Source organism: Colobus angolensis, unplaced genomic scaffold (assembly GCF_000951035.1).
Source record: "Colobus angolensis palliatus isolate OR3802 unplaced genomic scaffold, Cang.pa_1.0 Scaffold13, whole genome shotgun sequence".
NCBI classification, from domain to species: Eukaryota; Metazoa; Chordata; class Mammalia; order Primates; family Cercopithecidae; genus Colobus; species Colobus angolensis.
The window spans coordinates 12,568,908-12,596,869 of NW_012114252.1; the positions used below are offsets into that span (position 1 = coordinate 12,568,908).

Sequence of the window (27,962 nt, forward strand, 5' to 3'; positions counted from 1 at the left end):
CCTGCCTCAGCCTCCCGAGTAGCTGGGACTACAGGCGCCCGCCACCTCGCCCGGCTAATTTTTTGTATTTTTTTTAGTAGAGACGGGGTTTCACCGTATTAGCCAGGATGGTCTCGATTTCCTGACCTTGTGATCTGCCTGCCTCGGCCTCCCAAAGTGCTGGGATTACAGGCGCGAGCCACCGCGCCTGGCCCTCAGACGCTATTTTAAAAGTCTTTTGGGAAACCCAAAGCGATGGGGGGTAGGGGACAAAAATAAGGCCAGTCACAGAAATTTTGGCCACTGACACCATAGCTAGAGGAAATAGTAAACACAGCATGTTAGCCTGATAAACATCATACCTCATATTAAAGGGCCATTGACTCCAGTTCCTTTTGCCCAACTCATCATATCTGTTTTCAACAACAACTACAACAAAGTCATGCTAAGGGGCAAAATAAAACAAAACAAAAACCTCAGGCTGAATTATCAAAGCAAGAATCAGGACTCCACTCAGATATAACAAATAATTTGGAGTTATCAGACCAGAAATTTAAAACAATTTGGAACAATATGTTAAGGAATAGAGTGAAAAAATGTGAACAAGATGTAAGAGAAGACAGGAAATCTAAGCAGAAGGATAGAAATTCCAAAAAGAATCAAAAGTAGATGCCATAAAATAAGATTTTTTTAAAAAAAGAAACTGACAGAAATGAAGAATTTATTTCATGGACCCATCAGAAAACTTAAAATGGACAGGAATCATTGGCCTTGAAAGTAAGTCAACAGAAATTTCCGAAATTGAAAACCAAACCAAATCAGAATATCCAGGAATTGGGGAATAATTAAAAAGGTATATCTCACACATTTTTGGAATAGCAAAAGGAGAAGAAAGAGAGAAAAGAACAGAAATATTTGAAGTAACACTGGCTAAGAATTTCTCAGAATTAATGATGGATGTCAAACTGCAGATATGAATCTAGGAGAACACAAGGAAGGATAAATAGCAAAATATCTACACTTAAATATATCATACTCAAACCGCAGAAAATTAAAGAGAAAGAGAAAATCTCGAAAGAAGCCACAGTGGGGAAAAACCTTACATATACAGAAATGATGACCAGGATTACACCAGACTTCTCTTTAGAAATCACACACTCAAAGAGAAAGTAGAGTAAAATATTTAAAGCACTGATTAAAAAAAAAAACCCCACAGAAACAAAAACAACTACCAACCTGGAATTCTATATCCTGAAAAATTATCCTTCAAAAACAAAAGTGAAATAAAGACTCTTAGAGGAATAAAACAAGGAGTTTTTTTGCCAGTGGAACTGCCTTGCAAGACATGTTAAACAAAGGTCTTAAGACAAAAGGAAAATAATATTGGTGAGAGATTTAAATGAAGACAGAAAGAGCATTAGATAATAAGTAAACATAAAATATTTTCTTTTTTTGTACTTTCATTTAACAGATAACTTTTTTGAAATATTTTTAGCAACAAATATATGAGGTAGTCATAGCTAGTGAATAGTGAAATGGTGAAATGTATGGTAGCAGTATAATAGTTATGAGCAGGAGAGACTGGAAATACTCGAAGGTGCCTGCAATACACGTGAAGTGGTATGGTGTTATTTAAAAGTGGATAAACATTACTTTTAAGTGTATATTGCAAACTCCTGAGCAATCACTAACAATTTTTAAAAAGATGTATAATTGATAATCTCAGAGAAAAGAGAAAATGGGATCATATAGGATGCTCAATTAGAACCAGAGAAGGCAAAAAATGGAGAAAAAAAGCAGCAAAGAAAATCTATGAAAGACCCTTTTGAAAAATGGGGAAGATATAAATATAGGTTGGCTATTAGATGAGATTAAGAAATTCCTTCATTTCTTACATGTGATAATGGTATAATGGTTACATGGGATTAGGACTTTATTCTCAAAAGATGCATAGCAAATAATTTAGAAATGAAATGTCATGATGTCTGAAACTTAATCTCAAATGATTTAGCCAGTGTGTGTGTGCATGTGTTTATGGGCAAATAAAGATAAAGAGAATAAAATTTCCAATGATTGTTGATTCTAAATGATTGTTATATGGCATTTAGTGTATAGTTCATTCTAGTTTCCTACATGTTCAATACATGATAAAATAAAAACTTAGAAAAATAAATAAATGGACTAATTAATATCAGTATATACCTATTTTATTTGTTGTAGATTTGGTTTTACAGCAAAGGTCTTGATAAAAACCTATATTTTAACCTTTAAGTTGTCTTTTGAAAAATCTCAAGGCTTATTGGAGGACTTATTGCCAATGATCTTGATAATACCTGTTCTTCAAATTTACAAATAACAAGATGTTTTGTGTGTAATGCTGTTACTTATTTTTACTCCAATTTCCAGAGTGCTGTTGTACGTTGGTTTTGTCCTCAAGAGATTACCAAATCATCAGCCACCAGTCACGTAAACCCATAAATCACAAATTGTGCAACTTTTATTTCATTTCCCGAGTTATATAATTGTGTAATTATATGTAATTTGAGATTTATAGGAACTTCAGGAAATAAGATGAGTAGCATGTGAAATTAAAAATGAGCTAATATAAACACATTCTGGTAAATTAACAATTGTATTTCATGCTATCCCTTATTAACAATCTAAGCCCCTGAGTTAATTTCCTAGTTATTCAAAATATGCCTTGCATTCTGTAGTATATTCCCAACATAATCAAAAGACACATTACAGTCCTATTACAAATTTTGTTATGTAATTGGGCATTACATATGCATACATAGAATGCATTTTATATTATACATTATATGGCTAGTTTTATGCATTACATTATTTGGCTAATAATTACAAATATACTAATAAACTGCAAGGCCATTATAAACGCCTATTTTTCTACTTTAAATTATTCCTTAACCACAGGATAAAAATAATTATAGCTATTTAAATAGGACATATTGTTAAAGTAAGCATCGTAATATCTGTTATCAATCGTTACATGTAAGTGATCATAAAAATATCTGAAGAGCGGTAATTTTCTAAAATTCATTGAAAGTCTCTTTTTCTTTTGTTTTCCATCACCCTTTGAAAGAATTATATTTGCATGCATGTGTTTTGTGTGTGTGCCACGCAACATAAGATGGTTCTGTGAGGAATTTCTCTACATAGTATGGCCCTAAATCCAAAAGGTCATGGTTTAAGGAAAAGATAAAAGTTCTCCAGTACCACAAAATCAGAAGTATGCACGTAATGCAATTCAGGAAAAGGGGAATAATTGTTTTTCAGCTTTGATGAAACAGGAGTGTGGCCGTGAGTCAAATATTCTGCTTAGGGCTGAGCTAACTCGTGTTTATTTTATAACATACAGTATTTCAACTTCTAATACTTAAAGGAATTCAATTTAACAAGCACCTAGGTACATTACATTATCTCACCAATTAGAGTAATATAAAAATGACTAAAACTCATTTTTAACTTCAAGACAGATCAGAATCTAATGAGGGATAACATATAAGGCAACATGTACCTGTAATGGAAGGCTGAGCACTAAAGAAAAATGAAGCTACTGTGCCACAGAAGAGGACAGAAGAACAACTCTCTTTAGTCTCAAATCAGGGAATTCTGCATAGAAGAGCTGGCGTTTTATTTGGGCCTTGAAATATGAAAGGGACTTTGAAAACTGCAAGTAAACATTAAAACAATTGAACTCATGACATAGTGGGTAGAAGAATGGTTATGAGAAGCTGGGAAGGGTAGTGGGGGGGTGGGGAGTTAGGAATAGTTAAAGCATACAAAAGTAGAAAAACTGAAGAAGACCTATTACTCAACAGCACAACACGGTGATATAGTCAATAATAACTTAATTGTACATTTTAAAATAACGTAAAGAGTATAATTGAATTGTTTGTAATTCAAAGGATAAATGCTTGAGGGGATGGATACCCCATTCTCCATGAAACGTTTATTTCACATTGTATGCTTGTATCAAAACATCTCATATACCCCATAAATATATACACATACTATGCACCCACAAAAATTAAAAATAAAAATAAATAAAATCATATATTAAAACAAGAAAGGGGAAGCTTTTTGTGTTTTGAATAGGTACAAATTGCCAGATATGTGAAAAATGAGAGTGGGAAAGTAGCTTGAGGCAGATTATGGCAGACCTTGATTTTGGAGCTCAGTAGATTGTGTTGAGCATTGTGCTGATGGAGAAACTTTCTGAGGAGGGTTATGATAAATTATCTTGTTTTTGGAATCAGACTACAGTGGCAAAATGGATGACTTACAGAATGGAGACAAGGACAGTGGTTTGTGGGCTTTTAGAGTAATTCAGGTGAAAAATGATGAGGAGAAAAAGAGAAGTGATCACGGAAACATCTAGGAGATGTAGCTGATAAACTCAGATTAGATTTGGGGGATGGATAAAGAAAAAGATGAGATAAAATATAACTTGGGTTTTGGCATGGTTGAAATCTTGTCCCTGAAATGGAACTCAGAGAGAGGCAGATCTGAGAATAAAGAGCTGAGCATTGGAAATTCATGTAGTAGCTCCCTCACAAATCTAGTTTGTAAGTAGGTTAGGAATTGGTGGCCAGTAAATAAAAGGCACTCCTGATACTTCAAGTGATCTCCTTTTAGGTTTTTATTGCTCTTCTTTTCAAACTTATGAGTGACATCAAGGAAGCTGGTTTACAAAATTACTACTGCATGGAACAATTTTCTCTACCTTCCAAACATAGAGAGGGAGCAACAGAAACCAACGGAATCCACCAGCACCCTCATTATAAAACAAGTGTAGGAAGGGTGCTCTCTGATGCCTGGCATATTCCTGCCTCAAGGCATTTGCACCTGCTGTTCCCTGTGCTGAGGGCACCACTCATTCTCACTTTATTTGAACGCCCTCTGATGAGACCGGCTTCTGCAGTCAGCTGAATTAGCAGTGGTCACTCAGCCAGGCACTCTTTTACTAGGCTTCAAAGCACTTCCTAGCAGTTTTCACCACTAGTCTTGATACTATACACTACTCAACATGTGTGCATTTATTGTTTATTGTCTCTCTCCGGTAGAAAACAAAATGTTCCATGAGAGCAGGGCCTTTGTTTTGCTTACAAACAATGCTATACCATCTGCCTCTACAACAGTGCCCACTATGCACTGAGTCTTAAATAAAAATTAAATGAATGAATGCTGCTTTGATTTTGGACTTGGAGCTCTCAGATATTCTAGTTTCAAGAGTTTTCAAGTTGATTGGTTACCACATGTATAATTCTCAATCACAAGACAACTATGTCCTTTCTTATTTACTAAATTAAATAAAACTATTAATGCTAAGACTCGATTTTACAGATTTTAGGCATTATAGCAGTGATTTTAAAATTTAAGCATAGATCAGAATCACTTCTTCCTTAAAATCATGCTTAAAAGTAGACTGCTGGACCCCAGGTCTAGAGGTTCTGATTCAGTAGATCTGGGGCAGGTCCAAAAATTTACTTCTAACAAGCTCCCAAGTGATAGAGATGTTGCTAGTCTGGGGACCAAACTGAAAACCACTGCATTCCAACCTGTAACATAATTGTAGCATAAACATGAGAGAAGTCTACAGAGTTTGGGAGTTTAGAAGTTGCAGTATTGGCCGGGCGCGGTGGCTCAAGCCTGTAATCCCAGCACTTTGAGAGGCCGAGATGGGTGGATCACGAGGTCAGGCGATGGAGACCATCCTGGCTAATACGGTGAAACCCCGTCTCTACTAAAAAATACAAAAAAAAAACTAGCCGGGCGAGGTGGCGGGCGCCTGTAGTCCCAGCTACTCGGGAGGCTGAGGTAGGAGAAGGGCGTGAACCTGGGAGGCGGAGTTTTCAGTGAGCTGAGATCCGGCCACTGCGCTCCAGCCTGGGCGACAGAGCCAGACTGCGTCTCAAAAAAAAAAGAAGTTGCAGTATTTTGGTGGCAAAATAGTAGGCCCCTAATAGAAGAGATTACTGTTCATCTGTCCCCAAGGCTTGGAGTTGAATTTCAGACCATTTTTTGAAGTTTTCTTTCTTATCTTTATTTTTTAAAACTTTTACATTAATTTAGTTGTGCATATTTAAGTACACAACTTGATGTTATGGGATACCTACTATAGATAGCAAAATAGTTAGTGAAGCAAATTAATACATCATCACACCCCTTTGTGTGTGTGTGGCTAGAGCAACTAAAATTACTCATTTAGCAAAAAATCCTGAACATAATCTTTAAGATATCTGAAACTCTTATGATTTGATGATTAGGTTAGGATATCATTCCATTTTGTTCAGCTGCAATACACTTCCTGAAAAAAAAACTAAATTCATATTAAAAAAGCATTGATGTACTAATGGAAAAATGAAAGATATCCTTAGAAGGAGAATGCACCATAGGACTTCTGCTTACTCTCAAGACAACATTGAAGAATATTGGAGCATTTCTTGGTACAATTATGCAATATAAGGCCCTGGGAATTTCCTCTTTAAATGTTTTCTCTTGGGCCCTTTTTGATTTATGATCTAAGACCACAAAAAAATTAATGATTAAACATAAATAACTTGATCCTTCTATTTATATTATCACACAAACCAGAGCTCTTTGGGAGAGAATGGGGTGCTATTAGTTACAGTGGGTTAATAGCTCTATCAAATAGGACTATCCAAAGGGGTATGATCATCTTAGATAGGTTAGAAAATTGTATTAGGTTAAAATCAGTTCTTGAAAGACTGTTGTTTATTAGTTGGTTTTTGTTTTGTGCTTCTGAAGTATTTCTGAAATGGATTTACAGTTTCTGTGCAAGACTTTCAAATAGTGTTCCAGTCTACCCTCACACATTGAAAATCTTCACATCTGCACATAGGTTGGAGGCTGCCAGTTGGTGTATGCATATGATCATGATGTCATAGGAGGAACTTTGTAGGTGGTCAAAATGTAGTTTGCATGCCAACTCAGTGGTGTGGCTTTGGATCTCTCTGCATCTTTGTTTCCCTGTGGGGTGAGTGGTGAAGAATAATACCTATCCCATAAGATTACAAACATGCACAAAACACCTACAGTGCCTCCTCTACAGTATGTGCTTGTTAAACGCCCATTTTTTTTTTTCCAAAATACTTTCTAAAATCTCTATAAGCCAAAAATTTAACCCTAGTATTCTAAGAGGTTCTTCTAATTTATTAACTCTATAAATGATTTCAAACAAACTATGCTTCTCAGAATCTCCAAGTGAAAAACCAAATGCTAAGACTAGGAAGAGGCAGATTAGGGTATAATTTATTTAGAAAGCAATCAATGAGAAAACCTCAACCTTATTATGTAATTAGTCATAGTATTCATTTTATAATTTGACATTAAAGAAGAATGTGTGTTTTTAAATCTTCATCAAAGGTGATATAGATTTATAAGTGATAAGAAACACCAAAAGAAATTGCTGAAATCATGAGTTGAATTTCTAGATGAGAGTCAAAAGAAAATGGAAAAAAATCTAGCAATGTGTAGAGACTGGGTTAAAGACCAGAGGGCCATGGTGTGGTAGTCTGGGTCACCCACAGCATCAGCTGTTTCTGCTTTTCATAGCTTCTTTATTCCATTCTCCTCTTAACACACAGATCTCCAAAAGCAGCAAACTATTTTGCAAAGTAGCTCTTCTTGGTGGAAGCATCTGCCTGCTGGAGATAGGGGTGAGAGGCTGGGAGGACAGAAGAATCCATGAGTGGGTGGCTGCTTTGGAAATGGGACAATTTACTTTATTCTCCTTTCAGGAGCTTTGACCTGAATTCCACATATCTCGGCTTCCACTATAATTTCATGCCATGCACTTAACTATTCTTCACGCATTATCCTCAGTGACTTTTTAAAATGTCAGAGCTAAAGGACCTGAGAGGTAAACTAACACAAGACTCTAATTTTATGGATAAAAAGAGACTCAGAGATGTGAAGTAATGGATCCCGTCATATGTATGATAAGTGAAGTGCCAGACTCTTGAAGCTATGTTCCTGTTAGTGGTTCACACTATTTCTTCTCCATCTCTGCCACTAAGGATCCACTCAAAGGGGGTTTCTCCATAGGTCACTCAAATTCCTTGGGTTTCTTCAAAGCTATTCTTAACTCTGAGATTTAACAATAGGGACTTTTCTAAGTGCATGATATAAAACATATATGCTGAAGCACAGTATATCCATTAAAAAACGTAATGTTCTAGAAGATTTCACAGCATATGAAAATGCTTATGATATATTGTTTTAAAAGCAGAGTACGAAAAATAAGTACATTATGATGCAAATACTTACAAAGAGGGTGTATGGAAGAATATACACCAAAATATTAATGACCATTAACTCTAGGTGCTAATATTGCAGGTAAATTAGCCTCATTTATAGTTTTGTGATTTCCATATATTCTTCACTAGTAGGTATTTTTGTTACTATAAAAGACAAAAGATATCTGGATAGCAGAGAAACATTTCAGCAAGGAAATATTCTGAGCTGGCTTTTTCTAGTTCATTACTTTTGACTTTCTCCCTTTATCCTTGGCTTTTTTGTCACCCTAAATTTTCATTCCTGATTCCCATTATCACTGTGTTCCCAAATGCAAATGCTCATACTGATCTCAGCTCACCTGCTCACTACACCTCTGATCTCAAAGGGAACTAATGCTCCTTTTTGTACACTTACAATTTGACTGTGATAGAAAGTGCCAATGGAAATGTCCTATAATCAACTGAAACTATAAGTGAAAGGCTTCAGCTGGAGATGAGATGGAAAGTCGTTTATTTACTGAGGATAGAAAAAGCCTGGAGAACAAAAGCCAAGGAAACCTTAAAGGGCAGAGACTAGAACAAAAGTTCAAGGCTGGAGTTTAGGGGGAGAGTCATCATTCAGAGTTGGGATAAAGAATAGAGCCAGGAAACAGAGAGCAAAAATAGCGAAGGTGATATCATGGAAACCAAGAAGGAAGATCTAGAGTATTAAATGTTGTTATGATATATGTAGCACCAGGAGCAGAACAATTAAAGAATAAATTGAAAACATTTAAAAGGATTCATAAGAAAAATATTGTATTGATTATTTAAGAACAATTCTGGGAAGAGGACACACTAAAAACATTTTGATACATTGTCTTTTATGATTGGAAATAAGGAAAATCATCCTAAGCATAATACCTGGTTTCAGAGGAGGGATAAAATCCAGGAACATAATTTTTGAGTGATGGATGCTCGCCAAGAAAGCCTTATGACAGGAAAACCAGCAAGCATTAAGCTCAAAGAAACATTTGGATCATGTACTTTCACACCTGGGCACTCAGAAAATATAATATTTTTACTGGAATAAAGGGATGAGACCCTAAACTCTGCTAAGGACCCTTGAGAGTAAGGAGATCAAATGATCCACATGTACACTGCCCATTCTAAGAACATGGGTGCATTCCACACCCATAAGAGTAACTCTGGAGTTGGGAATATAGATAAAGAGATACACCATTTATATTACATTATATGGTAGTGCCTTGTAGGGACATAAGTCCTATGCTATGGACATCACAAGTGAATATAGAACCACTTAAAATGAAGGCCTAATTTCATCTAGAGTAGATTGGGAATGATTGTCAAGGAAATAACCTCTAACTTAGAAACCAATGGATTTGTTAATGGAATCAAGAATAAAGAGAAGAGCACTCCAAGAAAATCAGAGAAAAAGAAGAGCAAAAAGATTAATTCCAAGGGAGGTATGCTGTATCCTGTGCTCCTCGTTTAGGTGGCAGGTGTGAACCAGAGACCCTGAGGCCAGGTCCCACATGTACACCTCCTGGGACTATCCCTGACTGGTGCTACAGGCACTGTAGCTTACACTTAGCTCTCGAGATGATCCAATTTCATGATTAGGAATGGTATATTCCCAACACAGGAGGCTATAAAATATAAAACCTGTGGATGCCAGCTGTGCGCATACCCAGCAAGAGCCAAAAAGGTGAAATAAAACATGCCCAGGACCCTTGATCTCACTGCCAATGGAAAATGGCTTTCAGTAATTCTTAACCCCTCAAGATTCAGAAGCTGGTTTTAAAAGCATAGTAAAAAAATGGGCTCATTTCACAGTTAATTTCCAATGATGTTTATCAAAATCTGACTGTAGAAGACTGGATCCATGCCCATATAAATCTAAAAGACAAGTCAGTTTTTTTCCTTTTGGAGAAATTCTGCTTGCTGTTGTACATGATAGGCATCACAGTCCTTGGCAGGAGTATAACCTGAACCTGAAGAGGGAAGGTATAAAACTGTCCAGAAGAAGTTGAGGAGGAGCAGCCTACTATGATATGGGTAACATCAAGCTGACTTTCCTTACAGTCGCAAACAAGTATGATACAATGGAAAATCTGAAGTTAGTTGTGAGAGCTCTGAATGCTGTCCAACACAAATGGAATGTGCAGGCTGCCAAAATGTTTGCCCTTTTACTTGAAGAACAGTTTAAAATCTCAGGAGCAGATTCTAAGATTCGATAGATGACTTGATACGTCACTGCACCTTATTACCTAGCGCTAATAGGACTATTTTGTCTTTTTTGCTAAAGAGCCCTTATCAAGCGATTAGGAGCAATATAACCACTAAGATACCTTACTTAGCTAAAACTCTTTTGGAAAAGGATTTCATTCTGACCTGCAAGTACTGCTGAATGCTATTGCTGCAGAATATTCTGCTTATCATCAAATTGATAATCACATTAAATTAATAAACCCAACAGATGATATGGGTAATATCAAGCTGACTTTCCTTACAGCTGTGTCCTTACAGTTGACTTTCCCACATTAAATTAATAAACTCATCACTGTTTCCTGAAATTAATAGCAAAGTCACAGAATGACAGGCTTGGGAGTGCATATATGGAAAAACTCCAACATTTAGTATAGACAGTTACTTTAATGTGTTCTATGAACAGTCATGCTTGGAAAATTAAAGTATTCATAGATATAAAAAATGAGAGAATTAAAATTTATAATATTAAGGCACCTAAGGTTTGGTTATCACTGGAAATGTGTAACAAATTAAGTTCAAGTCTTATTGCCAGTAAGTTTTACCCAGTTGAAGCTACTGTGCTAACAAATATATTGCTTAGAATATGTCCAGAAGACCATGTACTACAGAGGAAATTGAATACTCCCTGTGAATAAAGGGAGCCATGGGATTCCAGGTAAGTTTCTTAATGCTGACAGTTTCAATGAGAAAATAAAAATTTTAAATAAAAAAATAAATTCACCCTGAGGGACTGAAATAAATTTGATGAGGCTGACCGGATTATAAATGTGTGTTTCTGTGCCTAATAGTGGGCAGGGCAGTGTAAGGGGTGAGCTGTCTCAGGAACCACATATCTATTTCTATGGGCATACAATACTAAGCTGAGGATATTTCCATTTGGGGACCATAGGCCAAAGATAAGCTTAGTTTCTTACATCAAAGATATCATGACCAAGTTCATGTTTGAGTTTTTGTTGCTGTTGTCTAGGTGTTTTCATTTTGTTTGGTTTGCTTGTTTCTTTGTTGCAAGGGGTTACCTTTTTAAAAAAAAAAAAAAATTGGCATTGGGAACAATGTACATAGAAAATGCACATAATGCTAAGAAATACCTGAAGAAGCAAGGCCTCCTCTTTCCTTTGACAGCTTTCTTCTGGTTTCAAAAACGGCATCCTCTAGTTGGAACTAGTGGATATTTTAAATGCTTCCAATGCCCATATATATAGCCAAAATAAATACACATTGAACTTAACAAGGTAACTGAAGACACCACTCAGTTAGTGATCAAATGGAGAAGAAATCCCAGCTTTTCATCTCCCTGGTGCTTTTGTTGTTTTCTCAAATGTCCCCTCTTGCTTTCTCATACCTCCCCAGAGAGTTATCTCTATGTTATTCCCACTGACAGGAAAGTTGCCAAGTTGATTCAAGTGCTGCTGAGTCCTAGATTTCATCAGGGAGCTTGTAGCCCATGCTTCTGCGTTGACTAGCATTATTCAATCAAAATAATACAAATAAAACAAGATAGCATTTGCTCCATCAGGTTTGAAGGTAAAGTATATAGTGGCTTTAGAGGAGAGGGAAAGGGGCATTTCTAATAAACTTATACTTGAAAAGCATCTAGAAATAATTCTAGACATTTTCTGCTAGTTTGATTACATTTGAGGAGAGAAAAGAGATGAGTCACTTCAGAATGTTATGTTCAATGCAGGAGTAGAAAACAGTTGTTTCATCAGACCAGTCTGGAATGTACTAGGTTCACCATACCATAGACAAAGCCATGGCATATGCAAAAGTGTGACTGGGAGCCTTCTTTTGGAACCAGACACACTTTAGCCAAAGTATTCTCTATAGCAAAGCAACCTGATCTTTACTGGAATGTGTGAAAACTTTAGTGATGCTCTCTCTCCATGACAACATGCCTCTCTCTAGTTATAGTCCCTCGATGCACCAATGAACCTGATTACTGACTGGAACTGGATGTGAGGTTATCTTATTCCTCAGTAATTATCTTGACTGAGTTGCCTTCGGAGAAACAGGCTGATATGGTATGGCTGTGTCCCCACCCAAATCCCATTTTGAATCCCATAATCCCCACATGTCATGGGAGGCATCCGGTGGGAGGTAATTAAATCATGGGGCTGTAACTCCCATGCTGCTCTTCTCATGATAGTGAGTGAATTCTCACAATATCTGATGGTTTTATATGGGGCTTTCCCCCCTTGGCTTGGCACTTCTCCTTCCTTCCATCATGTGAAGAAGGATGTGTTTGCTTCCCCTTCTGATATGATTGTAAGTTTCCTGAGGCCTCTCCAGTCCTGTGGAACTGTGAGTCAACTAAACCTCTTTCCTCTATAAATTACCCAGTCATGGGTATTTTTTTCATAGCAGCATGAAAATGAACTAACACACAGGCATTTATGTAGAGGCATTAATTCCTTTCCAAAGAAGAGATTGCATTAGGAATGTCAGGCAATGGATGATATTTGGACGCTTGATTTCATGTATTACTGGGATTTATTCTGAGAAAGTAATTCAAACCTTAATACAAATTGTGCAAGTTTTGCTTTAGTATCTGTTTCCCACAGAAAGGACTTCTTTTTAGTTACCATATCCTTTCAGTGATGCTGTTATCAAAATCCCTACATGGATATATAATCAAATGCAAATAAGCCCAAGAAATGTCTATTTTGCTCTTGAATTACAGCATTCTCTATGCAAATCGGAGTTTTTAAACTTGCACAGAGATTTCTGTGTTCAATGCCAGCACCATACAAAACATTTAATGTGCACTAAGGCTTCAAGGTTTTATTGCTTTTCATCTTTTTCTTTCCACAGAGCAGGAACAATGCCAGTTCACGGATCTCTCCAATATGCTATGAATGTTTTTCTGAATGACGTTAGAAGTTTCTCTGATTGATTTTTGAAGTTCAGTGCACATCAGCACAAGCAAATATGATATTTACAAAGATGACCACTGAGAGTTCCAAAGTCATCCGAAAAAGGACATTAGACGACACGTTTTTAAAGGATTCTCAGCACTAATAAAACATGGAAAAGTCCAATGATATAAATTAATCTTATAAAACTAGCTAGTAAAACACATAAACCTGCTTTAATACGTGAAACAAATGTCAATCTTTCCTGAACTATTATTCCTGATATAATTTGTAATCAGTTTGGAGAGATGGACCAATTTTGATCTCTCAAGCATTTCTGAGTTAAATTAGGCAAAGCCTTTGCATAACTAAGGCCATGATGATAATGATTTTGAAAAGTCATAAGAAAAATTAAAACAAGTGAGAGCTTGTTCCCAAGCTTGCAATTATGTAGGGTGTTCGTATTGTATTTGTAATAAATACAACCACCACTCTTACTTATCTGTAAAGTGTACATGAGCTGAAATCACTTCTCCAATTGTCTGTCAACCCTCAATTTATTCAAATATAATCAGTAAGTACTAGGTACAAGTTCTTAGTGCTACAAGGGGCTTGAGAGACAAATGGGACATATTCTGTCAGCAAGAAGTATCTTACTGGGGAAAATGTTAACAAGGGGAGAACCTGGGGAAGTGTATATGGAACTTCTTATGCTATATTTGCAACTTCATGTAAACCTGAAATTATTTCAAGAAAATAATCGTTACAAAAATCTTCTTGGTGAACTAAAATATATCCATGTGTAATTGTAAAGCAATAAGGCATAAATAAACACAGCTAATGAAGAAGAACAGCAGGAGTTACTTGTCAATCAACAATACTGATGGTGAATACTGGAGGCGTTGGGACAAGCCAGTCAGTTAACCACAAGATTGATCTGGCAAATCACTGCCTCAGTTTGAGGCCAATTATTTTCAATCTGTTGTCATTATGTAGTGAGACCCTGAAAGCAAACTTATATTACAAATACCACAAAATATCACAGAACTTTTGTAGAAACTCCTGACCTTTGTTAAAAGGTAACTCCTTTTTTTATCCCACCCAAGCACACTCTAACCAAAAGCAACCAAACTGCATTTTGAAAGACACAGGCCTTTTAATACCTGCAATAGGTCAAAATAATTAACCAAAGGCCTTGAAAAATACCAAAGACTGAAATATGAGTCACAAAATCTTACTTCTTAGAGTGTGGCCAAATACTGATAAATCAGAAAGAAGTCAATTTTCTAGAAAACAAAGGATATAACACATTTATAAACAAAGTTTTAAACTGTAATCCCCAGTGCAGCTGTTTTAATAGCATGGTCCTCTAAACTTGTTTTAGAGAAAACAAAAGGAAAGGGAGTAGTGGTTTTCGTGAGTAATGAGGGTGAAGGTATGACCTCAGTTGTGATGATCTCCCTCTGAATCATGAAATGGTCTAAAGTGAATATAATGCTTCATGTATAGTGTATGTGTTCAAGTATTAATAAATCTGAGGCATTTTCAGCAAGTTGTATTTTGAGGCGAATGTGTCTCATAATCAAAAGCCATGAATGCATTGCATTTATTGTATAGATGTGGGAAATAGGATAAAAACAAAACTGGGCAGAGTGTAGAACTATGAGCACCTTTCTGGACTCCTAGTTAGTGAGCAATAAAGCATGAATCAAAACTGGGTAGGTAAGAGAGGTGAGTCCCACCTCGCTCTGACACTGGCCAACAGGTGCTGACATTCAGGGAATCTGTGACTCCATCTCTTTGTCAACTGATGTTCATCAAACTCTTTATATTAATTGCCAAGGAGCTCATCCCTTAAGAGCTCACTCTGAAAAGGGAAGAGCTGTGAAAATGCCTCTGATTTTATCAAAATAATGATGGGGGTATTAACTTTTCACTCTATATTGCTATATTTAAGGGACATGGTTCACCTGGGGATGTTTTTAAGCTAATACAATAATGAGAAAGCTATAATAAGTTTCTTCAGTACTAAGGCATTTTGTTATTTGTTGGAATAAAGTGGAGCAGATGAAGAATAAATAAACCAGGGAATGGGTGTATAACACAACAAGCTTTAGATTGTACTAAGAATCAAGGCAGGGATGAGACCAGGCTACAGGTGAGAATGAATCACCCTATTTCACTGCATCCCTATTTGTAATTCAGGTAGAAATTACCGTCCTCTAGAGATCCTCTAATTCCATCTTATTAGACAACACTATAATGATCGCAAAGAGAAAAATAAAGGAAAATCAGATTACCAACTGTCATCTAATTGGTGTGTATCTATTACGTATGCTTGGGCTGCTAGAGACTGGCACAAATCTTTACTACCTGAAAGCAATGGAATGATCTTCCGAATATCTGTCTTGAAAACATATTGATCCACAGCTACTGAATTTCTTATTATTTCTCGTGTGAGGAAAGACGTCTCCAACTCACTCCACCTTTATTAAAAATCATGTCTGTTGATTATTCGTTTGATGAACAGTCCTCAGTACTGAAAAGTGCTATTCTGCACTTCCTAAGGCATCTTCGCATTTTGGGGTTCTATAAGTCTTCCCATTAAACTGTGATATCATAGGGTCAGGCACTAGAAAGACCTGACATCTTGCACTGGAAAAATACAATGATAGTGACATTCAGTCATATAATGTAATGTAATTCCATTGCCTTTGGGTCACACACTAGGATAATTGACGGCCTTTAAATAGCAAGATGGTTGGTATATTTCTCAGTTCTTTCCACGTGTTTTTTTATTACCCTCTTGAACAAAAATATGAATATGGATGTAAATGTTCATGTTTTCTAGGATGTGAGCAGCTGTTCTCTTGAACTTGTTACGAGAACTCATCTATTTAATATAAATCAAACACATTTTCGGTAGGGACTTTTAAGAACAGTGAAACTGATGTCTAATCACAACACAATTTAATTTTGGGGTGGCAAAGATTGAGAAAGCGTCATTTGTTAGTTACTCCTGTTATAGGATCTAATTTTACCAATTCTAAATCTGTATTATATCCTTAATAAAGATCAAATATATCCATTCCGATTTACATAAGACTATTTAAAAATGTAGGTCAACTTGCATACTTGTTGGTTATGAGGAGGAAATTACAAAAAAATAAAATCATTTTCTCCCTTAATATAAAAATCATACATGTCCTTTGAAGAAAACAAATGGAGAGTACAGATTTAAAAATTAGGGAAAAAGCCACATATTTTACATGTTCAACACCTTGTTGTATATTCATTCAGGCTTTACCATGTACATTTGTCCTTGTGTGTATTATGTGTCTATAAGATCATACTTGAAATCATATTTTGTAACACATTTTTATTTAGTAATATACAATAAGCATCTTTCCATGCGAACAGTTTAGATGGGTGGATGGATGGATGGATATATAGGTAATAGATATTTACAATTTAATATCTGATGCCTAAATGGTATTTAACTCTATTGGTAAATTTTCCAATCAATCTCCTGTTGTTAATTGGTTGGAAATAGTTTTCTATCAGTTTGATGTGCATGAGTTTGTGGTTTCACTGTGCATTGTAATCAATATACTTGTATTAGTATCTATACACATGTTCTAAATTATTTTACAATATAATTTTAGAAATAAAAAGTTTAGTCAAAAATATGTTTTTCTGAATAATTTTATGAGGATTAAAAATTGTCCTTCAAAAGGTCTACACCAATTTAAACATCCACCATGAAGATACGAGCTTGAAAATTTCTGAACATCTTCACAATTACTAGTCATTATATTTGGAAAAAAACCTACTTACTTCTTGTTTTAACGTGTCATTGTGTTACCAATTTTAATAAGAGATTCAACTCATTTATAACTAAGTAAACTACAGACTGGTTACCAGATTTCCAGAGGAAATAATCTAAAGAATCAAAAGTCACTTCTCTTTTCCTCTCCTTCCCCAACACGTTTTAGAAATATAGAGGTTATTAGTTAAGCCTTCCAAAGCCATACAGAGATGATACAAGAACACCAATATTTTCCAATTCTTCATAGAAACCCTGCCAAGGTTGACTATAAAATTTCATGATCTAAAAGTTCTTAAATGTTGAATGATGAAAATAATATACCTAGACAGAAATGGAGGAAAGAATCAAGTCCTTCTAAAATTAAGAAACAGTGGAGCAGAGAAAAAGAAGATGGTACTGCTGCTACCTCTGGGCCCTATTTAGTTATTTTCACACTTCAAATGAGCCATTCTCTTTTTACTAGGTGCATGGTGGAAATGGCATAACTCCTTACTTTAGTTTAGAAACAGAACATTCTCTCACAGTAGGTTTTATATTATATAACATGTTTGAAGCAGAAAATAAAGTTGATGTGAAACCGTCAACCCAAACAGTTAAAATGGCAGCATATGTCACCAGTTCGTAAAGGCTGGGGTTGTTTCTATGGAGAGAGGAAGAAGCCTTGAGCACAACATTAGCCTGGTTGGGTCCACATTTTAGAGCACAGAGATGTGACTGTCCCACAGAGATAACAGAACTAATAACACTACTAATCAGCTTTGCCCAGAATTGAGTTCCTGTTTTTTGGTGTAACCACTGAGAAAAAAAAAATAAAGTGTTTATTTTTTATAAAGATGATATTATAGGCTTTTCTTTATTTGCACAGCATGTTGTCGATGCTAAACACAATCCTAGGAAAGCGACCATAGCTGAGTTTCTGGAAAATCCTAGGTTTTAAAGTAGAGGAGACTTAATTCCAAAGCCTGGCTTCATCACTTACCAGCTGCAATACTGGGATACGTTAACTTCCCTCGATTTCAGCTTTCTCTTCTGTGAAATAAAGATGATAACAATGCTTTCCTGACCAGATTACTGTATTTTAGATAATGCAACCAGCAAATGGCAGAATGGTGAAAGATAGGAAACAATAGGGCAGTATATCACAGTGACAGCCACTTGCTCAATTTCAATCATCTGTGGGTAGGGATGAAGGATGAGAGAACGTGGAGAAACTTACACTTAAGAACATCAAAGTGAGTTTTTGTTCTCTTAACATTGCCTACATAAATCAGAATATGCTAAATTTAAGAAGTGAATATACTTAGAGTAGGTTTTCTATTTTTAATAATGCCATTGTTCATTTCAGTGTATTATTTTAGTGATGTGCCCTTTATGAAAAGATGAGAGTCCCATCTCCATGGGAACATGATTTTAAAAACTTCAAGACATTGTTTTTGTTATACTGCATTCCTCTGGGAATCATTTAGGATGGTATTGTTATAATAACATTTTATTAACTGCCTTTTTATTATATTTTCCTAATCTGGAGAAAAGTACTATGATGACATACTTTGATCCTTCTCTCCTGAAGCTTCCAACAAAATGTACCCAATATATTTAAAAAACTGACCTACAATCCATATTCCTTCCCTTTTCTTATCATACCTAGGAGAACGATAAGATTTAAGTGTCTATTCCTAATGCTGCATGAGTATGAAGCTGATCCATAGCTGAGAGCATAGAGAGCAGCTCAGACAAACCCGGGCAGGATCACTTCAGAACACCTTTTGGAAGATGTTTTGCCATACAGGGAGTGACAGTCCCTAGAAGAGGGTTTCTGGAATGATCACAGAATTGCAACCACAAAAGTGCAAAGTCTCTGGTCATCCAGTTCTCAAAGAGTGTTCTCTGCAACAATGTGACAGGGTATGATGATTCTATAAATACTCATCTCCAGTTCACCCATCTGCTAAGAAAATATTTTCCCAGCATCTGAATTAAGTGGAGAACTGCTTAACTAAAGGACAGATGAAGCAAATCATCCATCTTCAGCAATCACTCATGGCTTTGTTCATGAATGGTAATTTGTGGTGATGAACTCATTCTTTTTTTTTTTTTTTTTTTTGCTACCCAAATATAATTGTTTTATGAGATTTTTCTAGGTTTAGCTTGTAGACCAAAACGAGGGACAGGAGTAAAATATCATGGTCTCTTACCATGCTGCCGCTAAGGGAGATGTCACATTCAGTTTTCAACAGTCTCTAAATTTTAAATATAAACTAATCAATTTGCCAATCCAGTGACCTCACAATGCCTTGTGGAAACGGACAGAAGAGAAGGAGCAGGTGGGGGTGAAGGGGCAGAGAAGAAAAGATCATGATCTCAGCTTCACAAGCCATGAATATCGTGAAAATTAAAATGTTATTATAATCATAATATTTCTCACTCCTGTGCTTGAGTCTGGAAAGAGAAATCAAAGTCTTTAATGCTACAGTGACAAGTAGTTACTCTCTGGTAACAATCTAGATCTCCTAGCAGGCCTTTGTTATGTCTGGGCCTTTGGAGAATTTTTCTCTAGATTATTTTGTCTGTGTCTGAAAGGTTCATACACATGCTCCTGCGAAAGCTTGTCATCTGGGGGTCATTTTAGTCACTGGCAGGATATAGCTAGACAAACATGAGGCAGCTGATAAAGGACAGGCAGTGCCAAAACTTAAAGTCTTTCACAGTAGATTTCTGTTTGCAGTGAAATGAAATAGTCTCAACACCACAAAAAAAAAAAAAGCAAAACAAGTTACATAGATAAAAGTAAAGTTGTGTGGTCACGTAATATCTTGACTTTTTGGACCCTGACAAAATGAAGACAGTAAGAGAAGAGGAACCCCTCCCACTCTGGGGCTTGTGAGGATAGAGAGCAGCTCTCCCGTGGCACTGCCTCATTCTCTATTTTCAGCCTTTCCATCCATGCCCAGTACTGGCTCGCACATGAAACCCGCCTCTTCTGGATGTCTGAGCCCCCTTATTAATCTCATCTCTGTTTATTCTCATAAAGTGATGCCAAGTGATCAACAATGGAGTTGATACAAGCTGGGGTATTCATGACTGCTAATGAGGTGATGAATTACCCATTCAAAGCATCTCCTCACCAATTTTAGTAAAAAATATAGATACTAAAACAGAATCATGCTGTCCCAGCTACTTGAGAGGTTGAGGCAGAAAGATTGCTTGAGCCCAGGAGGTGAAGGATGCAGTGAGCTATGACCGTGCCACTGCACTCCAGCCTGGATGACAGAGCAGAACCCTGTCTCACACACATGAAAGAAACAAATAAACAAAAATCACCAGAGATAAAAAGAAGTAGGATAGGGAAAAGAAAAGAGCAAAGACAAAGAAGGAAATGATATAAAAATTAAATGCACTCAGCCCTCTACATGCAGTATTTCCTACCCAGGTGTGCTAAAATTTAATTTAAAAATTTGATCAATCATAAGCTTTTGTGAGGAAACCATGAGAATAAATGTTAAAAATACAGACATTTTAAGAAAATTACTAATTGCATGTATTACAAGTTTTCTAAGGATTATCATCTCGGAAGAAAACACTGTCAAACGGTATTTTAGGTTTCTGTCACAAATTTTGAGGTGCTCACAAACTATCTGCTGTCTTGCTATGGAGCTGTTTAAGATGCTACCCACTGAAACATGAATTTATAAACAGATTCATAAACACAAAGGAATTGTGCAATTCTTGAATAATAGAATCCATAGCCTGCACAATTTGACAATTTAAACGCAACGAGTGATTTCCTAGGCTTAATCAGCCTTCTTCGCAATCTCAGAAGTGCAAGGTTGCCAGGAAGTGTTTATTTTTCATGTCTATTTGTTTCATATTCCCCTACTACCTACTAGGCTCAATCACATATGACATTTTATTTCATTGTTAGGATAATTGTGTCAAATAAGCATTTTATCTTTATTTTAAAACTGAGGATACCTTAGGATGGGGAGATGACAGGACTTGCTTAGAGTCTTACAACTTGTAAGAGGCATAATCAGGCTTAAAGAAGATGTCTTCCAATAGAAAGAGCACAAAGGAAGGTCAAAAGCTAATGTTCAATGAGTGATTTCTATACTATATGTCAGATACTTTTAATGTATTAATGAATTTAATCTTCACAAACAATTTAAAAATCTATAACAGTATCATTTTAAATAAGAAGAGAACATGGTATGGAGTAGTTAATGAACATTAAAGTCAAACAGGTAAATGATGGAGCCAAGACTTGAGCCACAGTAGCCTGGCCCAGTTGGAATCACTATTCATAGTGCCTGAACTGATGAGTGGAAAGAGGAAATCACAAATAAATAGTGAGCACTGAAATACACTATGCTGATCTTAAAACTCTCTTATCTCTTCTTCTGTGACTTTTAAAAATTTTGGTTGACTAACATAGCTATATGCAAAAAGGAACTTTTAGTTAATTTTTTAAATGAATTTTTTTCCACCAGTTTAACAACTCTATAATATTCAGTATAATTTCACATATGTATCGATTGACCAGAACCAGGCATATTCCTAACAGTGCATGGTAAAAGCTAAGTATAAAAGATAGCCAGGAAGTCATAAGATTGTCTCTCTCTCTCTCTCTCTCTCTCTGGTCTCTCTCTCTCCCTACATATATATATATAAATATAAATACATATATACACACACACACACATTTTTTTTTTAGACGGAGTCTCACTCTGTCGCCTAGGCTGGAGTGCAGTGGCGCCATCTCCACTCACCACAAGCTCCGCCTCCTGGGTTCACGCCATTCTCCTGCCTCAGCCCCCCGTGTAGCTGGGACTACAGGTGCCGCCACTGCACCCAGCTAATTTTTGTATTTTTAGTAGAGACAGGGTTTCACCGTGTTAGCCAGGATGGTCTCGATCTCCTGACCTCGTGATCCGCCCGTCTCGGCCTCCCAAAGTGCTGGGATTATAGGCGTAAGCCACCGTGCCCAGCCGATTGTGTCTATATTTTAAGTATCATCGCAAGTGTATTGACTTGGATCGCAGGTAAACTAAAGCAAACAAAAATGATAAGCAATGCAGTCCACAAGAGTTGGAAATTTGAATTTTAAAAAGACATAAAATGACTTTTGATTATTCAAAAACACAAGTCTTCCATTTTCTACTCCTAAGTCATTTATTTCATATGTAAATGATTATTTCATAATAGAGAACAACTAAAAACACAATAAATGAAATATGACAACCTTATTTTTTTCATATTAATCGCCATGGTTCTTTGTTGCAGGAAAAAAAAGGGAAAGAGGGCATCAGAATTAAGAAAAGTCACATGTGTGAAATATGATTGAAGTCTAGATTCAGTCAAAAAGATTTTTCTGTTCTGCTAAAAATTCATTGATTTATTTATTTAGAGAAGGAGTTTCACTCTTGTTGCCCAGGCTGGAGTGCAATGGCACAATCTCAGCTCACTGCAACCTCCACCACCTGGGTTCAAGCGATTTTCCTACCTCAGCCTCCCATGTAGCTGGGATTACAGGCCTGTGCCACAATGCCTGGCTAATTTTTGTAGTTTTAGTAGAGATGGGGTTTCACCATATTGGCCAGGCTGGTCTCAAACTCCTGAATTCAAGTGATCCACCTGCCTCAGTCTCCCAAAGTGCTGAGATTACAGGCGTGAGCCACTGTGCTCAGTGAGAAACACCAGCAGAATTTAGACTTTGTTTACATTTCTAGATACTTTTATTTACCACACATCTGTCTAAATAGAAAAAAGTTCTGCTTTGGTATCACCAAAGGAATATATATATTTTTAATCTGTTAACTTATTTCACATTGTCACAGGCTCTATACTTGCAAATGCTTGATTGTCAAAAGATCCATAGTGGAAGAATGAATTAAAAAAATAGTTACCTTTCAGACTAGCAATACAAATATATGCTATCAATTATACATTAATTTTTCTTATCAACCATTGTTCTTACGCAAAGACTATAAAATAAATTATTTTCAAGAAAACTCATGGTAGGCTGTTTCTAAGTGTTCCCTGGAGAGGATATGTAGACTAATCATCACACATTCCTTTCTGCCCATCAAACATGGCGGCAATGCGTGAGTGTCATGTCCAGACTGTAAACTCCCCACGGGGTCAAGACTCGGAAGATAGGGTGGTAGACCAAAACTCTCTCCTGCTGTGCTATTTTTTCAAAGATCCTCAAGTAGCCTTCTTAATAAAATTAAAAGCTCAATGCATGCTGTTACCTAAATAGAAAAGTAAATTCAACTTAAAAACAAAATATGCATTTCTTCCCCGGAAATAGTCTTAAACTTATTTTTTCAGCTTCAACAGCATTTTCAGCAAGTTTTGTGCTATCTATTAAAAAATTGCAAAAACCAAGAGAAACACTCTCCAAAGTTTAATATATTTGTGCCCAAAACTAAGCTGAGAGATTAGAGCATTATTATTAGTCTCTTTGGAAGAGAATTGTATGAATTTCAGCATAATATCCCTTCTCAATAAAAGATAACAAAATTCATTATTTTCATGAATAACAACTTCCATTTGAGTGGCCAATATATGCCAAGGCATCATTTTAAGTATTTTAGTGCATTTAGTCATCCAAATGACCTTAGGAGGTAATTTAACTGTAATCTACATAATTCCCATTTTACAGTTGAGAAAATTGTGGCTTAGGGAAAGTATAAAAACAAATGATTTTCTCTTCCTGTACCACAATATATATGACTATATGTATTATAAAATTTAACTAACCTGCTATCAGGATAATTTGAAAGGATTTTTTAAATTTTAAACATAATGCAAAACAAATATTTAAAAATTTAAAAATTAAACAAGGCCACTTAGAACAGAGAATAATGTGAGATAACTGAGATTAGTGAACTGCTATAGCTGATTTTTCTAAAAATTTTTTATTGTTGGACCAGAATTAATACAAATACATAGACCTAAACATAATGTGAGCTGTGTTGTACAGGTCTTAGAACCAGATTACATAGTAATATTTTTTTTTCCAAAGGAAAAAGGATTTAATATAAAGATTCAAGATTCACATCATGACAAATGATACAAATTTATGAAATATCCTTTCTTCTTCCTCTTTTTGTATTTTTTGTAGACGGTTTTACCACATTGCCCAGGATGGCCTTGAACTCCTGGGCTCAAGTGATCCATCTGCTTTGGCCTCCCAAAGTGGTGGGATTACAGGTATGAGCCACTGAGCACAGCAGTGGCTTTTTCTATTTTAACTGACCTTGCCATCTTTCCCCTTGGGCTTTTCTGTTACTGTCTCCTCCTGTTTTCCTGCTACATTGACTGGTTATATTGACAGGTGCGCCCCATCCCCCTGGTAGTACAGGAAGTTTACTCTTAGACAAGCTAGGACAGTATACATTCTAAAAAGACTAGTCAACTGCAGTAGTGAGATGGGGCGGGGGGCAAGTAGAACAAGGAATTCTATCTGTAACTGACTGTGAGCAATCAATTGAAATAACTCACTACCTTCAGACCAGCTAATTTTTTTTTTTTTTTTTTTTTTGAGACGGAGTCTCGCTCTGTCACCCAGGCTGGAGTGCTGTGGCCGGATCTCAGCTCACTGCAAGCTCCGCCTCCCGGGTTCACGCCATTCTCCTGCCTCAGCCTCCCGAGTAGCTGGGACTACAGGCGCCGCCACCTCGCCCGGCTAGTTTTTTGTAGTTTTTAGTAGAGACGGGGTTTCACCGTGTTAGCCAGGATGGTATCGATCTCCTGACCTCGTGATCCGCCCGTCTCGGCCTCCCAAAGTGCTGGGATTACAGGCTTGAGCCACCGCGCCCGGCCCAGACCAGCTAATTTTTTTAACATACCCTTAACTTTATTAACATCTAGGTAATATCTGTAATATTCCTTGCTCCTCATCCCCAAGTATGCTGTTAGCTGTCCATCCTTATGGGTAGAGTGTATTCTCCAGTTTTACTTGTTGATTTTTGAATGTATGCTGGGGGAGAAAAGCATATTGTTTTTATAGTCATCCTAGACTGCTAAAGTTTATTCTCCAGTAATTAACTCAAAGTGGTCATATGTGAAACATAATCTCTAAATTCTTCAGTATCAAAAAATACCTTAGTTTTACCCTGACAATCAAATGCCAGTTTGGCTGGATATAGGATTCTAGGATTAAAGCCTTTTTCCTGAAGAACTTTAAAGATATTACTCCATTTACTTCTAGCATCCAGTGTGTCCAGTGATAAGTCTGCTGTCAATCTGATTCTTGTTCCTTGGTAGATTATTTCTCTTCTCTCTATAGAAGCCCTTATTATTTTCTCTTTATCATTAGAATTCCAAAATTTCACCAAGACATGTCTAGGAGTCAGTCGCTTTTCATCAGTCTTACTAGGTACTCGGCAAGCACTGACAATCTCGAGACTTGAACCTTTCTTTAGTTCTGCAAAGTTTTCATCAATTATTTCCTTAATTATGTCCTCTGCTCCATTCTCATTATTCCCTTTTTCTGGAATCCCTATCAAACGAATGTTGGAGCTTCTGGATCTATCCTTTATATCTCTTTGCCTTTCTTTATTAATTATCTGTTTGGTCACTTGGACTGTATTCTTAGAGAATTCTTCAATTTGATATTCCAGACTATTCATTCTTTCTACAAGTATGTCCACTCTGCTACTCAGATGATCTATTGAATTTTTAATTTCCAACACACCTGGATGGGAACTTTTCAAATTTCCAATCTCCTTTTGTATCTCTCTGATGCTATTAATCATTATACGTCTCAAATTTTCTTCTGTTTCCTATGTTAAGTCTGCTTCTTCGGATGTTAGTTCTTCTGTTTGCAGAGTTCTGTGTCTCTCTTCTTCTGTTTTCTTAAAGAGTTTGGTGACTTCTGTTGAAATACTCAAATTTGTATGTAAAAGCTTTTTATGCTTATCATAACTTATCTCTAGTGACTTTGAGGGAGAGGCCAAACATAAAGTCAGACAGGGTGTGCCAGTTCCTTGACATGTGAGCACAGCTGTTTCCTCTTCCTCCTGGGTTTTGTATACCACCTGGTGTTTCACCAACATTTTCTTCCCAGAGTCCCCAACCAAATAACTAAAGGGAATTTATTTTTGTCTATGCGAGGCTTCTTATTTCTCAGTCAGGGAGGTCATCTTTACCTTTCCTTTTTCAGAGACCTGTCCTTCCTCTTCCTCCTCTGGTTCAGAATCCTCTACTGAGTCAATGAAAATAGTTTCCATGCCATCACTGGTTATCTCAACTCCATGCTTTGCATCTACCAAAGTATGACCCTGAAAGGTTGAGTCCTATTCCTTACAGAACACTGAAGTCTGTTCCTCCTCCTCCTCTAGCCCTGAGACCTCTTCTTCCTCTTCATCCTCTAGCCCTGAGGTCTCTTCTCCATCATCCTCCATCCCTGACGCCTCTTCATCCAGCTCCTCTAACTTGGAAAACTCTTCCTCTTAAGTCTCTAAGTTGTTCATCTCCTCTGGCTTAGCAACTTTTTACATAGTAATATTTTTCAAATATGGCAGCTCTTTTTAAATGAGCTACATCTGAATCAATGTGGAACTTGTAGACTACCAGATAACATTCCAGACCTGCTGAATCAGAACTTTCAAGTATGGGGCTTGCACATGTACATTTTACAAATACCCACAATGAGTTGCATGCTCAATCAAGACTGAGAATATGTATCATTATAATCTACCACATTCAAAGCACTTCCTTATCTATCAGTCCTCTATAAATACCAATCACCAAGTTTCAACTCAATGAAGACATTTTGCAAGGCATCATGACAATATGCTCAGCTTTGTGATGAGCCAACCTAACAATCATGACAATTTTGAGAATATAGTCAGTTGGTCAAACCCTATCCTCACATCCTAACCATCCCAGACCTTCATCTTGAGCTCCAAGTGAATTGGAGTCCACCTAACTTTCCTCAGAAGAGAGTATCAGTAACTCTTGCCCTATCAGCCTGTAGGGTTTTAAGAATTGCTTCCTGCTGCTCTATGTCATCATTCACAGCGGTTCTGCTGACCTGTTTCCAGGCACAATCAGGACATCCTCTGTGTCTAACCACCTGCCTTCCTCTACTAGTTAAGACTTTCAGGGTCCTGAGTGCCCCACTCGAGAGCATCTCCAGTGCCAGCCTTGTGCCTGACTTCCCTGATTTCTATGACAGGTAAACATCCCATCTTTCCCTGGATAACCCTGAGGCTGATGTCCCTGCCTCTCCGTTGGAGAAGTAATAACTTGCTTAAATTTCCATAAGTAGTAAGTAATGCAGCAGGTATTCAAACAGGTCTCTAATTCTAAAGGTCATACTTTTTCTACTTTTAAAGTGTACTGATTAAATGTTTCTTCCCGAAGTGAGATGTTCTAAGCAAGCCTTTGGCAGGTGCTGAATCCTGAGACATCCATAATTAAATTCTCTCCATGTTGTACTTGTACTGAAGGTATGCTCCATTGTTTGTTTATGTAAGAACTGCAAACTTTAAATACAGAGCTGGGAGAGGCAGAATTGTCCTTCTGTTAAAAGGATGAGAGGTGGACTCGTATAATTGCCAAGAAGGAGGAGGTAAGAGAGTGAGAGAATAGGCTAGGTACGGTGGCTCTTGCCTGTAATCCCAGCATTTTGGGAGGCAGAGGTAGGCAGATCACCTAAGGTCAGGAGTTCGAGACCAGCCTGACCAACATGGTGAAACCCTGTCTCTACTAAAAATACAAAATTAGCCAGGCATGGTG

The 27,962-nt window shown here is 36.8% G+C and overlaps 1 protein-coding gene and 1 pseudogene across 1 annotated transcript in view; one reads left to right on the plus strand and one right to left on the minus strand.

Moving 5' to 3' along the window:
* Positions 1 to 27,962, minus strand: part of FGF14 (fibroblast growth factor 14) — a 703,287-nt gene that overhangs the window by 285,293 nt on the left and 390,032 nt on the right. The window lies entirely within an intron of this gene.
* Positions 10,080 to 11,167, plus strand: LOC105505939 (annotated as a pseudogene).